Source organism: Stenella coeruleoalba, assembly GCF_951394435.1.
Source record: "Stenella coeruleoalba genome assembly, chromosome: 6".
NCBI lineage: Eukaryota > Metazoa > Chordata > Mammalia > Artiodactyla > Delphinidae > Stenella > Stenella coeruleoalba.
Window position 1 is genome coordinate 16808893 of NC_137151.1, and position 13199 is coordinate 16822091.

At 45.1% G+C, this 13199-nt stretch overlaps 1 protein-coding gene across 6 annotated transcripts in view; it reads right to left on the bottom strand.

The window, feature by feature from the left end:
- The window catches only part of DPP10 (dipeptidyl peptidase like 10), a 1578941-nt gene that overhangs the window by 1561387 nt on the left and 4355 nt on the right, over positions 1–13199 (bottom strand). For 4 of the 6 annotated variants that reach the window (XM_079923993.1, XM_079923994.1, XM_079923998.1 and 1 more), the window contains 5 exons: positions 12764–12912; positions 11220–11259; positions 6304–7050; positions 5189–5281; positions 1530–1666 (listed from right to left, as the gene is read on the bottom strand). The gene's annotated coding sequence lies outside the window, so the exon portion shown is untranslated. Of the gene's footprint in view, positions 1–1529; positions 1667–5188; positions 5282–6303; positions 7051–7683; positions 7827–9731; positions 10131–11219; positions 11260–12763; positions 12913–13199 lie in introns of those variants that run through there. The other 2 variants (XM_079923995.1, XM_079923997.1) reach the window with 2 other exon arrangements.

Sequence of the window (13199 nt, forward strand, 5' to 3'; positions counted from 1 at the left end):
TTTTTATTTTATTTATTTTTGGCTGTGTTGGGTCTTCATTGCTGCGCGCAGGCTTTCTCTAGTTGTGGCTCGTGGGCTCTCGAGCGCAGGCTCAGTAGTCGCGGTGCACGGGCTTAGTTGCTCTGCAGCATGTGGGATCTTCCCGGTCCAGGGCTCAAACCCGTGTCCCCTGCATTGGCAGGGGGATGCTTAACCACTGAGCCACCAGGGAAGCCCTGACTCACCTTCTTCATTGCTGTGCTATAATATTCATTTGTTGAATATCACAACCCAGAGAAGAGGCAGTCCAAGGATAAAACTTATACTGTCTTTAGCTGACAGAGCCATTCCAATTGATAACAGCAAATATCCTAAGATAAAGTGAATATTGAATTGGCAGTACAGAATCAAGAAATGCCTTCCACACTGCATCTCTTGTAACAAGGTGTTTAAAATAGGAGTACGTGGGATCCCAGCTGCGGCAGATTTTTGCTGGTATAAAAGGGGATTTTCAAGCAAAGATCAAGAAACAGTTTCATGAACAAGTATCCTATTATAAAAAGTAGCTCATAGGCAAAAAATTAGAAGACATTTCAAGAAACAGACAAAATCTCCTTTAACTTTCAGAGACAACCTATGTCTTCAGAGAAGAACCATTCACCTTTTCTCCACCTCTCGCCCTTTTTTTTTTTTTTTTTTTTGCGGTACGCGGGCCTCTCACTGTTGTGGCCTCTCCCGTTGCGGAGCACAGGCTCCGGACGCGCAGGCTCAGCGGCCATGGCTCACGGGCCCAGCCGCTCCGCGGCATGTGGGGTCTTCCCGGACTGGGGCACGAACCCGCGTCCCCTGCATCGGCAGGCGGACTCCCAACCACTGTGCCACCAGGCAAGCCCCACCTCTCGCCTTTTAAAATACATGGGACAGATTGCCATTAATTACCACAATGTGGATTTTCGGAGGGAACCGCTTTTACGACTCGGATTTGTATTTTTTTTTGCCCTAATTAAGCCTGTAGTTTCAATGCCCTTCCTTAAGCAGTGAAGGGTCTTATCAATAGGGACTGTAATACTTGTTACTATAAGGCAGTGCTTCTCAAGCCTGCTGCCCAGCCATAGAATAAACATTAAGAAGAAGCTACTTCAAGTCACTGACTACCATTCTTGCTCTCCTCCCTCTTTGGCTGGCATAGTGCTTGCTACAAAATGGTACCCAGCAGATGCTCACTGAACTGAGCAAATGCCATATAAAATCTGAAACCTGCTGTCTCTGCAGCTTCTCTAGGCCTTGGGAAGGTTTATTAGAAGGCAGTATATGCTCTCCCTCAACATTCTGTCCTGATGACTGATGATATGGGAGATGATTAAAGATCCTCAGACTTGGAGTCTTTAATATATGAGTAGTAATCCCTTCAAATAAATCACACATAAGTAATAAGTTAAGGACGTCATTTAAAAATTACAAAGGACGTCAAAACCTGTTTACTGAGACTCATTGGAACTGATTTATTCTTGTTATCAGAAATGTAATACCAGATTGCATTTCGAACTCACTTCTTGAACGACTCCTTTGTTTTGTTTTGATGATAGCTCAGTCTTAACAAACATAACATTTGGCGAGAAAACAGCTAAATCCGCTGGCAGTACATGACTTTCATTCTGTATTATCATATTGGCTTCTACAGTCACATCTGTAAAGCAAAAGAAAAAGAAATGGCTTCAGAGACACAGGACCACCTACTAGCCCCTGAGTAAGCCTAATTGACTCTGGGTATTTTCTTGATTTGCAGATCAAACTGAATAACATCTAAATTATTTGCTTTCATAGAAAAAGACTCTTTTCCACCTAGAATTTCAAGCTGTTTTCATATGAGAAATTTAAGAAGCTGCATGTTAGAAATGACTTTGAATGCAGTAGAGAGATTCAAAGTTAGAAAATAGAATTTCTGTTCATCTGGAGGAGAAAAGGCAGACAGGTGAGTTACCTTATAAACTTACTCAACGTTCCTGTCAGGACAACACCTTTGAGAAGATTTCTTTGGTCCAGTCTTAGAGTGGGATTTCATTATTTCTCACTATTTGCTTTTATTGATCGATTCAACATATATTAATGAGCCCCTACTGTGTATCAGGTGCTGGGAACACCTCCGTAACCCAAACCGGATGAGGTCCCTCCCTTCAGAGAACTAGTATATCAGCAGGGGAAAGAATCATAACCAAACACCACAGTCCAGCATGTAAAACTGCTACAAAGGTGATGTAGGACACACCCACTATTGGGGGTTTGACCTAAACAAAGAGATCAAGGAAGGACTCTGGCATTAAGTGATCATCCACTCTGGAAATGTGGAAATTCACCCTGTATAGAGTGCACCAGGCAGAAGGAACCTCAGCTGAAAGCCCCTGTCCCTGCAAGGAACGTGATGACCATACAGGACAAAAAGAGAACCAGTATGTGGCTAAAACAGAAGCTTGGAGAAACAGCGTGACGCACGATGAGGTGAAGAGAGAGTAGGAACCAGACCATGCAGGCTTTGCTGGTCCACTTAAGGGTTTAGTCTTCATCTTAGGAGCAGTGGGAAGCCATGAAGGGTAATAGGCAGAGAAGTGTCATGAACAGCCTTGAGTTTTTAGAGATGGGTGCAAGTAGAAGAACAGATTAGGAGGGGACCAGAGTGTCTGTTAGTGGTTCAGCTAAGAGGCTAATAGCCCAGGCAGTAGATAATGGTAGCTTACAGTAGAGGGTAGCAGTGGGAGGGGATGGATAGTTTTGAGAGAATATCTCATATCCACTTCCATTGCCCAAACTGTGTCCTCCCTCCCTTCATTCTATTGGGTTGGCCAAAAATTTCCTTCGGCTTTTTCTGTAACATCTGAAGGATGTTTTGGAGAAATGCAGCTTCATTTCTCTCTACATTGATTTTCTTGCCCACTTAATGCTCCCCTCTGCAGTACCAGCTTTTAGCGCTCTGCTTTATAATAAGGGCTCAATGTGTATTCGCGTTATGAATAAGGAGTTCCCACTTTCATTATGCTCTTCCCTGAACCATACATTTCTTCCAATTCAATCTGTCCTAGAGTAAACCATGGAGGTGTACAAACAGAGAGGTCACAGTACCGGCCCAGGGGCCCCAGGAGCACAGCTGGAGACTCCTGGGGGGAACGTGCCCCTCGCCCTATCCCCAAGCTTCAACCTTAAATCCAGAGCCAGTATGGGAATGAGCAGTCAGGAGAAAGGGAAGGCATGGGCGATGGGTTTCAAGTCTCTGAGCAGAGTTTTCTCTATAACACCTGCCACCAAGCCACTAACATCCATCTCTTAAACCACCTTTGGTGTGACTTCCATAAGTTATTAGCACATTTTCTTGATTCTAAGATGGACTTGTAACATTCTAGTAATCCACTTCCCAGACTATATAATGTCTTTGATATTATTAGATAACTCATAGCCTAGTAATGGGAATATAAATGTAAAACATTTTTAAAGGTTTTTTTTTATCTGCACTACCTCTTTAACACTTGTGATAACCCCCAAGAGATAGGCAAGACTGGGACTGACTCCCCAGCAGTGCCTTAAGGATGAAACCGACTCTTTTAGACAACAGTACAATGAGCAGCTGCTGGTCTGACTAGTCAGCAAATTTTCACAGGGCCTCCCTAAGAGCTTTGGTCAAGCCAAGACCAGGGGTCTCAGATGTGGAGTGCACACCATTCCCCTCACAGCCTCTTCCTCTGGAGGATGCTTGGGTTCCCGTGATACTTAAGGAAGTTAATTTTAGCCATTTCACTTAGACAATGATCTGAAACTGAAAATAACATTCGTTGCTTTTGTTAAGCACACCCAGTTTTGACTAATATCTAGAAATGAGTCCCACTGGCCTTTTCCATTTGGGCTACTTATCACAGGGGAGATGTCCTCTTGCTCTGATTACAGAGGCAAATATGAATGGTAGATGGTATAAAGATGGCTTTGACACTTCCCAGGCTTTCCCTGACTAATCAAGTTGATAATAGAAGCAAAGACCCCTAGAGTTAGAAAGGTCCTTAGCAGACACCCAGTCCATTCCCTTGACCCCTTGGCCAATATCATTGTATGTGCATGTGCGTGTGTGTGTCCAAACATGTTATATCTGAGTATCCTTTTGGGAGTCCAAAGGTCCAGGCTGGAGATTCTGCTATTGCCCAAAATATTTTGGAAATCTTGTCTTTGAGACCTGTCTTCAGAACCAGCTTATGAGCTACAGGAAAAAAGTGATGACTTTGCCTTAAAGAAGTCCTGGTTCCTTTTGACCCAGAACAACTTCAGACTGGGGTCCGTGTGACAAGTGAAATTCATCAATAAGCAAATCCACTCGCAAAGAATAAAGACTCGCTGCCACTGAGGAGTATCAAGAAAATGTGGCCGTAGGTGTTGCACACGACAAGGACACCCCCAAAAGGAAACGGCAGTGTCACTCTTCTAGGTACAGAGCCTCTAAGGTGCCTTTGTTCCCGAGGACATAGTCACGTGGATGTAGAAGTCCTAACGTCTCCACTTCTATAAAAACATCAACTGTCAACTTAGAGTCACATTTCATTTGATTCTGCACGTGTCCAGGGTTCTGACCACTGTTGTCATCTTTTCTCTGCTCACTCAACAATGCCTGCACCAAATAGCCCAGTCTGTGAGGTCTGGGATGGTCTCTTATTCAGCTACAGCAAAGAGCAGTGACAGGCATGTTGAAGCACTTAAAAGAACTGTGGAGACAATGATGAAATCACTGTCTAACAATTTTACTGTCTGTGTTTATTAACATGTGGGAAGTGGCCATGTATTACATAAATTGAGTTAACTATAAAGATGAAAACATGTGTGAGTTTTAAAACTGCCCACTGGCAATTAGCCCAGTATATGGGCAGAGAGAGTTGAGGGTTGAAAAGTATGGAAATTGTTTAACTTACCTAGAAAACCATGATTTTTTTTTTTTTTGCGGTATGTGGGCCTCTCACTGCTGTGGCCTCTCCCGTTGCGGAGCACAGGCTCCGGACGCGCAGGCTCAGCGGCCATGGCTCACAGGCCCAGCCGCTCTGCGGCATGTGGGATCTTCCCAGACCGGGGCAAGAACCTGTGTCCCCTGCATCGGCAGGCGGACTCTCAGCCACTGCGCCACCAGGAAGCCCGAAAACCATGATTTTAAGTCTTATTTTAAAATAAGAAACAGAAACAAACACACCTTCAGAAATTTTCAGGGAACACATCTCTTTTCAGCTCATCCCATCTCAGCAAAAATGTCTCTTTGGGTTCAGTCATTTTACCTTTAAAATTTCTTAAAGGAAAGAAACAAGAACGTTCACACTTTATCTAAAAGTATGCTTATCACAGAAATATTTATGAGCAGAAAAATAAAAACAACATTCTTTTACATAAATCAGGAGGTTAATTAGATAAATTATTATGTAAATGCCACTGCTATAAATCATGTTTTTGTAAAGAATTTAACGACAAGGGGAAAGGCTCACTCCCACACCCCATAAGCCCTAAGAAGCAGATGGCCCAAGACCTAAGATCTTTTCCTCTTACGGGGTTACCCTCCATCTCAGAGCCCACTTCTATCTCAAAATGCACCTGCAGGATGTTAATTTATAGAGGTGACTGAGTGACAACACAGAGAGGCTAATGCCATTGAAAGGAGTTCAGTGTAGACATTTTGTTTCAGTACTACACTTCTGGAGAGGATGGGGCATGTTACTCCATGCAGGGTCACATGGGAAAACACCAGGTTTGGTCAGGAGCCCAAAGGGGTGAATGGAAATCATGGCCCAGAGCATTTATTGTGTTTTCCGCAGGAACCAGTTTAGGACTGGTTCGTCTGAATAATCAGTGGGCTCTGGGTATAGAGGTGGTCTCTAGTTGTCTAGTACCCATTTCTGGCTGATTAGGGCGGAGGAATCCTGCCTCCTAGAGTGTCTGAGCCAGAGAGAGGAGGTAGTTCAGAGGAAAGGTTCTGGATTTGTTAGTATGCAAATGAAAGGGATGCTCCTGGGGGTGAGCCTTTTGCTGTCTCTAAGAACTCACTAGCCCCCTTGGAACAGCAATTTTTCCCCAGCCAGCGAGGCCACAAATGCCACAGCATCAGGAATACAGAAAATTTCTAAATGTTGTTAATACAAATTCTATAAAGAAGCAGCTGCCCCCAAAACCTCTGGACCACAGAAAAAAGCACTGACTTATCCTGGGCATGTTTGTCTCCTTCTTTTAAGAAATAATCACACTAAGAAATAATCATACTATTGGCTCCTTCATGACACTGTGTCCCCAGCTTCCTAGTCCTTTATATAATATATGTACCTTTGATACAATGTATGGTCCTCTGCCTTGTTGAGGGCTGGACCATCGCTTTATTCATCTTTGCATCCACCATGATGTCTTTCACTTCACAGAATGTGCACCGTTTTTGGAGGGGGCAGTTTTGATCACAACCATCCCTGCTGACAGCTAGTGGATTATAGAAGACCCTGGCAGGAGAATTCTGCAAAGAGGGCGAACATCAAGGGAGTACACACCCTCCCAAAGTGGCAAACGTTGCTGGACATATATACTTGGATGTGTGCATTACCCCCAAGTAAGTTTCCAAGGCTATCACTCACTCCAAACACAGTTAAAAGCCTGGGCTAAAATAATTTTGCCATGTTGCCAGATTGCCCAGATCAGTTTTAGGGAAGGAGATGACTGAAAGATTCTAAGGTGGGGAGAAGGGCACGGGAGGGCTTCCAGAATGAAATTCACCCCGGAATTGGGGAATGGGGGTTAAAACCCCACACAACTGGGATAGCCCAGCCACAGCTCTAGGAAATGTATCTGTCTAAGAAATGAGAGGTGCAGCCTCAGTATGGGGACAGATGAGACAGGGGAACATCATGTGTGATTAAGCCACCGTGGAGCCCTTCACATTTGCAGGCTTGTTAGGCAATTTCACATTCTTCTGGAGATAAGCCGACTGATGGGCTGTGACGTGAGGTAACCGGTATCACTGACACGTGAAGGTCCCATAAGAGATGACAGGCAGCCTTTACGGAAACAAGCAACCCAGGGTCTCTGTGCGAGCAAAGAGAATAAATGCATGTATTAACGCGGTGCCCATGTGCAGAACCACAGCCTGTTTCGGCACACTGACAATGACAAGAATTTTCCCGAAGTGATTGATTTGTTCTTAATGATTTGAAAGGGAAAAAATGAACTGCATTTTCTTTCTGGATGTCAGTGATAGGCAGAGGATGTTAAAGTTTTTCTGTTTAGGAAACAATGGCTATTTGGGGGAAAATTGAAACGTACGAGTACCTTTTTTAAGTGACTTTCAGGTTTAAGAGCATGAAAAGTGGCAATAGGTAGCATGGGAAATGTCTAGACCTGTTTTCTCTGTATCTCAACTTGTCCCTGCACCCACCGTCTAGTCCCTTTCCACTCGCCTTTGTCAAGCCAAGTCCTAACTGAGAAGACCCCACTCATGATTTCCATTTGCACAGCTCTCATTCATTCCTCAACCCACCCCAATCTGGCTTCTCTGCTCAAGCCAAGGTCATCAATGGCCTCCTAACGGCCAAGTCCAGTGAACTTGTTGGGTCCTACTGCCACCTCTATTGCTTTTAAAAGACTCCATTGACATGTTCCTGCTTTGGAGAACTGGACAGTCCAAGAAAGACCTCTCCTTTCATGAAATCAAAGACTTACTTCAGGCTTGTGGAGGACCAGAGGCAAGAGGGAGGATAACTTCCAGGTCCAGCAGCCTGACAAGGCACCCAGTGGAAGGGGCAGAAGAAGGTACAGACTCTGAAAGCTGGATTCCCCTGGAGGCTCTGGTCTGGGGGCAAGTACTGCAATTTTTCAGGAAGACGGGACAAAGTCATCACTATGCAAAAATGTTAAACGTTGCATTTTTGCACATACATTTGCAATTTTTTGGAAAGTAATTTCACTCCTCCATGTAAAGGAGCATTATTTAACTGATAGAGTCTGGACTATAAATGTGGGTGAGGCGAGTACCAGGATAGGGTTGTCTATTACATATATTACTCAGCCGGAAGTTACTGGTTTGTGTTTTGAAATCTGAAATTGTCCCTGAGTCAAATAGGCATGTCCAGTTGATGGATACCTACCCTTGGACATGCTGCTGCCTCTTTCCCCGTTTCCCCTTCCCCTGGGTAACCCTTACTCCTCTGCTTGTGGAAGCCCTCCCTGCCCTGCCTCTCCTCGGCCCCCTGCAGCCAGGATTGGGTGCCCATTGTATCACCCTCTGCCTCACGCTGCTACAGAGCTTAGAGGATCATTAAGATAGAGTCAGCTGAGTTCATCTTGCCTGGTCGACTGCAAACTCATTGACAACGAAGACGGTATGTCCCAGTCCTCTCTAGAGCCTAACGCAATGCCTGGCAATGAGTAGGCACTCAATAAATTTTTGTGGAATGAATGAAGGAAACAGTACCATTACTAGCCAACAATAGCACCAACTAGCGTCCAAAAATGTTCTCAGACAAAAATGCTGAACTGTTGAAGGCAATGTGATATGCAAGTGAAAGGACTGAGCTATTAGGAACCAAGGATTTTAATGCTGTGCATTTAAAATATGCTCAATACAGGAAAAATATAAGTTTTAGAATCGGTTGAATGCCACTTGTGCTGATAGCACGGATCTGTCTTCATTTAGCTTCATAGCAGGAGGTTACAAGAACACGATTTGAAAGGGTGTCATATTCTTTTATTGAATATTCAATAAAAGTATAATAAAATTGAAATGCTGGAGTTCCTAGGAAACATTGTACACTTCTGTTATGCATTCCGCCTTATAGTAACATCTTATCTTAAAAGAGTGTCTTCAGTTCTAATCTCTCCAATGACGCTCAGTGTTATGTGTACAAAGCCCCTGGTCATTCTGGAAAATCTGTACTTTTTCTTAGTGATATGAGAAATTCCAGATATTTCATAAAACCAGTCTTCCAGAAGCAGAGGAAACAGGCAATACATGAGCTCATGGGATGAGCCAAAGGCTTTGGTCCTAGTAAGGAGAGAAGGAAGTGTACACCCAGAAGTGGGCACCCAGGAGTGATAAATACATGAATACATAGAACAAAATAGGATTGATGAGTAAGTTATCTCAGTGCTTCCGATATCTCTCTCCCTCATCTCCCAGCCTAGTAGAGGGCAGGGTGGGGTGGGGGTCAGTGGAGAGAGTCTTTTGATCTCTCCTGCTTCTCTAACAATTCTCTAAAATCACTTCTCCTTTCTTTCTACCTCCTCAGCAAACCCTATTTGTTCTCCTGAGCAATTCAGCTTTTGAAAAACCAGAGACAGAGGGACTAACAGGCCACTTCTACCTTCTACCCCACCACGTAGCTCTCCCGAATCAATAACGTGCTGAGCCAGTTACCTGCAGGAAGGGGAGTACAAAAAGGAACACACGCAGCAATTAATAGCTCAGTCGATATCAGAAAGCCACACACATAAGTACGTGGAATTAGATCTTGGCATGTCTTTTGCATTCAGAGCCTTGGTTATGACATTTGTGGGAAGTTATTAGCAGTAAAGATGTTCTCCTTATTTCTGAAGTCCTGCTCAATCCAGAGTGGCCGCTAGACCACCAGGTGAGCATATGGGCTCCTAACCCTCCCTGTTTTCTCAGGGCTTTTGTCTGAGTGAATCAGACAGCCTGGCGGTCCTGCCAGCATGATTAGGACAGAAGCTCGAACCCTGTCTTCAGAAGGTAATCAATCCAATTTGTTCACCTCCACTGCCCCTGCCACTCCTCCTCAGGAAGCAGAAAAGAAGCCCCCTTGTGAGTCTCGGGCATGATGGATTCTTCAGTAACTGGCAGTGACAGGAACAAGAATAACAGCTGGGCGTAAACAAGGCAGAAGGCACCGGAGCCGCATCCCAGCACCACCACGGTCTCCTTCGGAGAACCACGAGAGCAAATCCACAATCTCGCCTTGATTTGTAAAAGAAAATGTCAATCGTGGGGGGAGGATGCTGTTGAAATCCATCTGCTTTTTCTTCTCAAACTGCCAACTGATTTAATCATCTTCCTTAATAAGCTGTATGGAGCTGACCTTTAGAAAACCTCCTGCAGGCAGGAATATTTAAAAGCAAAATGCTTTCCAAACACCAGAGAGCTAAATGTTATTTATTCATATTATTCTCTGCTCTATGGAACTTGCTACAATCCCAGGTCAAGTGTCTGAGCCATGGATGCATCTCTGTGAGACCATTCACGAACAGCCTGCCGTATATACCCTGCTCTCTAGCTGGCGTTTCTGCAAACCCTAGCTCACGAAGCCTCCCAGGTAGGAATTGTTATCCCTACCTTAGAGGGGAATCATCTGAAGTTCAGAGAGGTTAAGCAGCTTTCCCAGGGTCACACAGCTTGTGAGACTCCACTAGGCAGGAGTTGTGCCTGCCTGTAGTTCTTACAGTGCCTAATCTAATGCAACCAGGAGACCCTTGATGAGATTGTGAAACAGCTATTTCCTTGTCCCCTTCTTACCTTTGCAGATCCTCCATCCTCATCAAACTTTGGAAGCCGTCTCCTCGTGGAGATCAGAACACGCCCAGCTCAGAAAACCTAACATACCTCTGGCCAAAGCTTTGATTTACCAGTTTGAAGTGAGGAGGCCTGACCTTAGGGCCTATGTCCCTACTTCACTTGGGTCCCTTTCAGGTGCTGGTTCCCTTGTGTCCTCATTTTACCCCACCCCCATTAAAATATGAAAGTGCTTCATGGTCAACTTATCATAATACACATATCTGGAAGTTAGCCATAAAAGGGCTTTGGAGATTTTCTAAGCCAACCCTTTCATCTTTTGGCAGATGGGAAAAATAAGACACAGAGAGAGGTGGCGGCTTGTCTGAGGCCACCAGAGGGAGCCCATTGTCCCAGCCCCAGCCCGTAGCTCTGAGCTCACACCACAGTGATCTTTGTGTGTGTGAAAGCCACTAGGTCAGCTCTCTGAGGACACCCACATGCTCCCCCTTATCTTTAAACTTGGGAGAAGGCATACGACTTTGTTCATCTCCAAGGGAATTTCTGACATCAGCCGTCCAAAGGGAGAAGTTGTTTGCCTCTAAAACCACACTATTATGAATCTTGTGTTATTATTGCTGGGTCACTACGGGGCACCTCGGGAGAGGCGGTACGGGCGAGGCAAGCAAGAGTGCGATGGACGCATATACACCATTGATACCATGTATAAAATAGATGCCTCATGAGAACCTACCGTATAGCACAGGGAACTCTGCTCAGTGCTCTGTGGTGACCTAAACGGGAAGGAAATCCAAAATGAGGGGATATATATACACATATAGCTGATTCACTTTGCTGCACAGTAGAAACACAATATTGTAAAGCAACTCTACTCCAATAAAAATTAATAAAAAAAAATATATAGGGGCTTCCCTGGTGGCGCAGTGGTTGAGAGTCCGCCTGCCGATGCAGGGGACACGGGTTCGTGCCCCGGTCCGGGAAGATCCCACATGCCGCGGAGCGGCTGGGCCCGTGAGCCATGGCCACTGAGCCTGCGCGTCCGCAGCCTGTGCTCCGCAACGGGAGAGGCCACAGCAGTGAGAGGCCCACGTACCACTAAAAAAAAAAAAATATATATATATATATATGTATATATATATATATAAACTAGCCATGGGTCCCTTTCCATACTTCCCCAGACTTGCACCGCCCCGCCAGGTTCCTGGGGCAGCCCCATTCCTACAGTGTCGAGGGGGAAGATTTTATGTCCCCATGTCAGCCCAGCAGCGGTAGCACATGACCCCACTACCAGGTACTGGAGCCAACCTCGCCCCTGATCCCAACCATCTATCTGCCTAAAAACTCCCACAGGCATGCAGACAGAGCCTTTTGCCTTAACCTCTCAGCCCCACACCTCTATCCTTAGCAGGAGGTGGAAGATGCAGGAAGCTGGCTACACTGCTCAGGAAGGGAGAAGCAGGGATCAGAGGGGGGCAACTTAGAGCAGCAGAGAGTCAGAGTCCCGGGTGAGGGAGAACAGGAGTCTCGGGAAACTGCACCATGGAAACTCTGGGGGTTTTACTTTCAATGTGTGTGAGTGTGAGTGTGTGCGTGTGCACGTGCGTGCATATGCGTGCGATAGAGCCTCTGATAGTTTATGTGCACATGTGTCTGTGCTGATGTCTGTGTGTGAGGGATTGTTCGTGTGTCCCTGTGTGGGTGTGGATATGTGTGATTAGGGTGAGAGGAGGTGGCGTAGGGCAAAGCTGTCGACTCTAACGCCATTATAGGTAGAACAGCATTAACAATAATGAGAAAAGAAATCTAAAAGTGATGTGAACATGTGAAGCAATGGGGTGCCAGTGGGGAAGGCAGACTCCTGATTTGGAGCCAATCAGCTCACACTCCGATAAAGTGCAGACTATTATGTTGAGGACCCCTTAGGGTCATTGTGATGAATACTGACAGGGTCTGGCACACAGTGAGGGCTCAGCGATGCTGGTCTTGAGCTGGTGGGAGTCGGCGAGCAAGAAGGATCATGGAAAGAAGAGAACCCTTTCCCTTCAGACCTGAAGAAGGAAGAACTCTACTCATTAATAATGTTCAAAATTCTTAAGAATATGAAAAAAATGTATATAGATGTATAACGGAATCACTTTGCTGTACAGCAGATATTAACACAACATTGTAAATCAACTATACTTCAATAAAAATAAATAAATAAAGGCACAAGGCAAAATGTTCAAAATTCTTATACTGTGTGTCTCTTAACAGTTCAGAAACGTAAACTCAACAAACCCTCAGGAGCAAACTGCAATCTGTTCCTTCTTCTAAAGATTTTAAACTTGTAGCAGCTGTTGGTAGTGGTCTTCGATGTCCTGGCGAGCCCGCCCGGTGCAGAATGTGTGAAACCCTGGGAACTTGGAGGCAGCCAGCAAGAGAAAACCCTTTGGAGAGAAATAAAACTCTTAACACTTCCTGCTAACTGTGCTATGAAAGGTAGAACACTGTTTCAATTACCAAATGTCAGCTCTCATCCCCACTTATGAGCATTGGAACTAAAACGAGGCCATAATCACACAATCTGCGGAAAAACTGACAAATACATTCCCAGTACAAATGATTTATTGAGCCAGCGCAGCCGCAGCCTGGCTTCACTCCTTAATGGAAGCTGTAAAAACGGTGCCCTGTGCTTCAATAACCACAGTGATTTCTCACAAACCACTGATTAAGC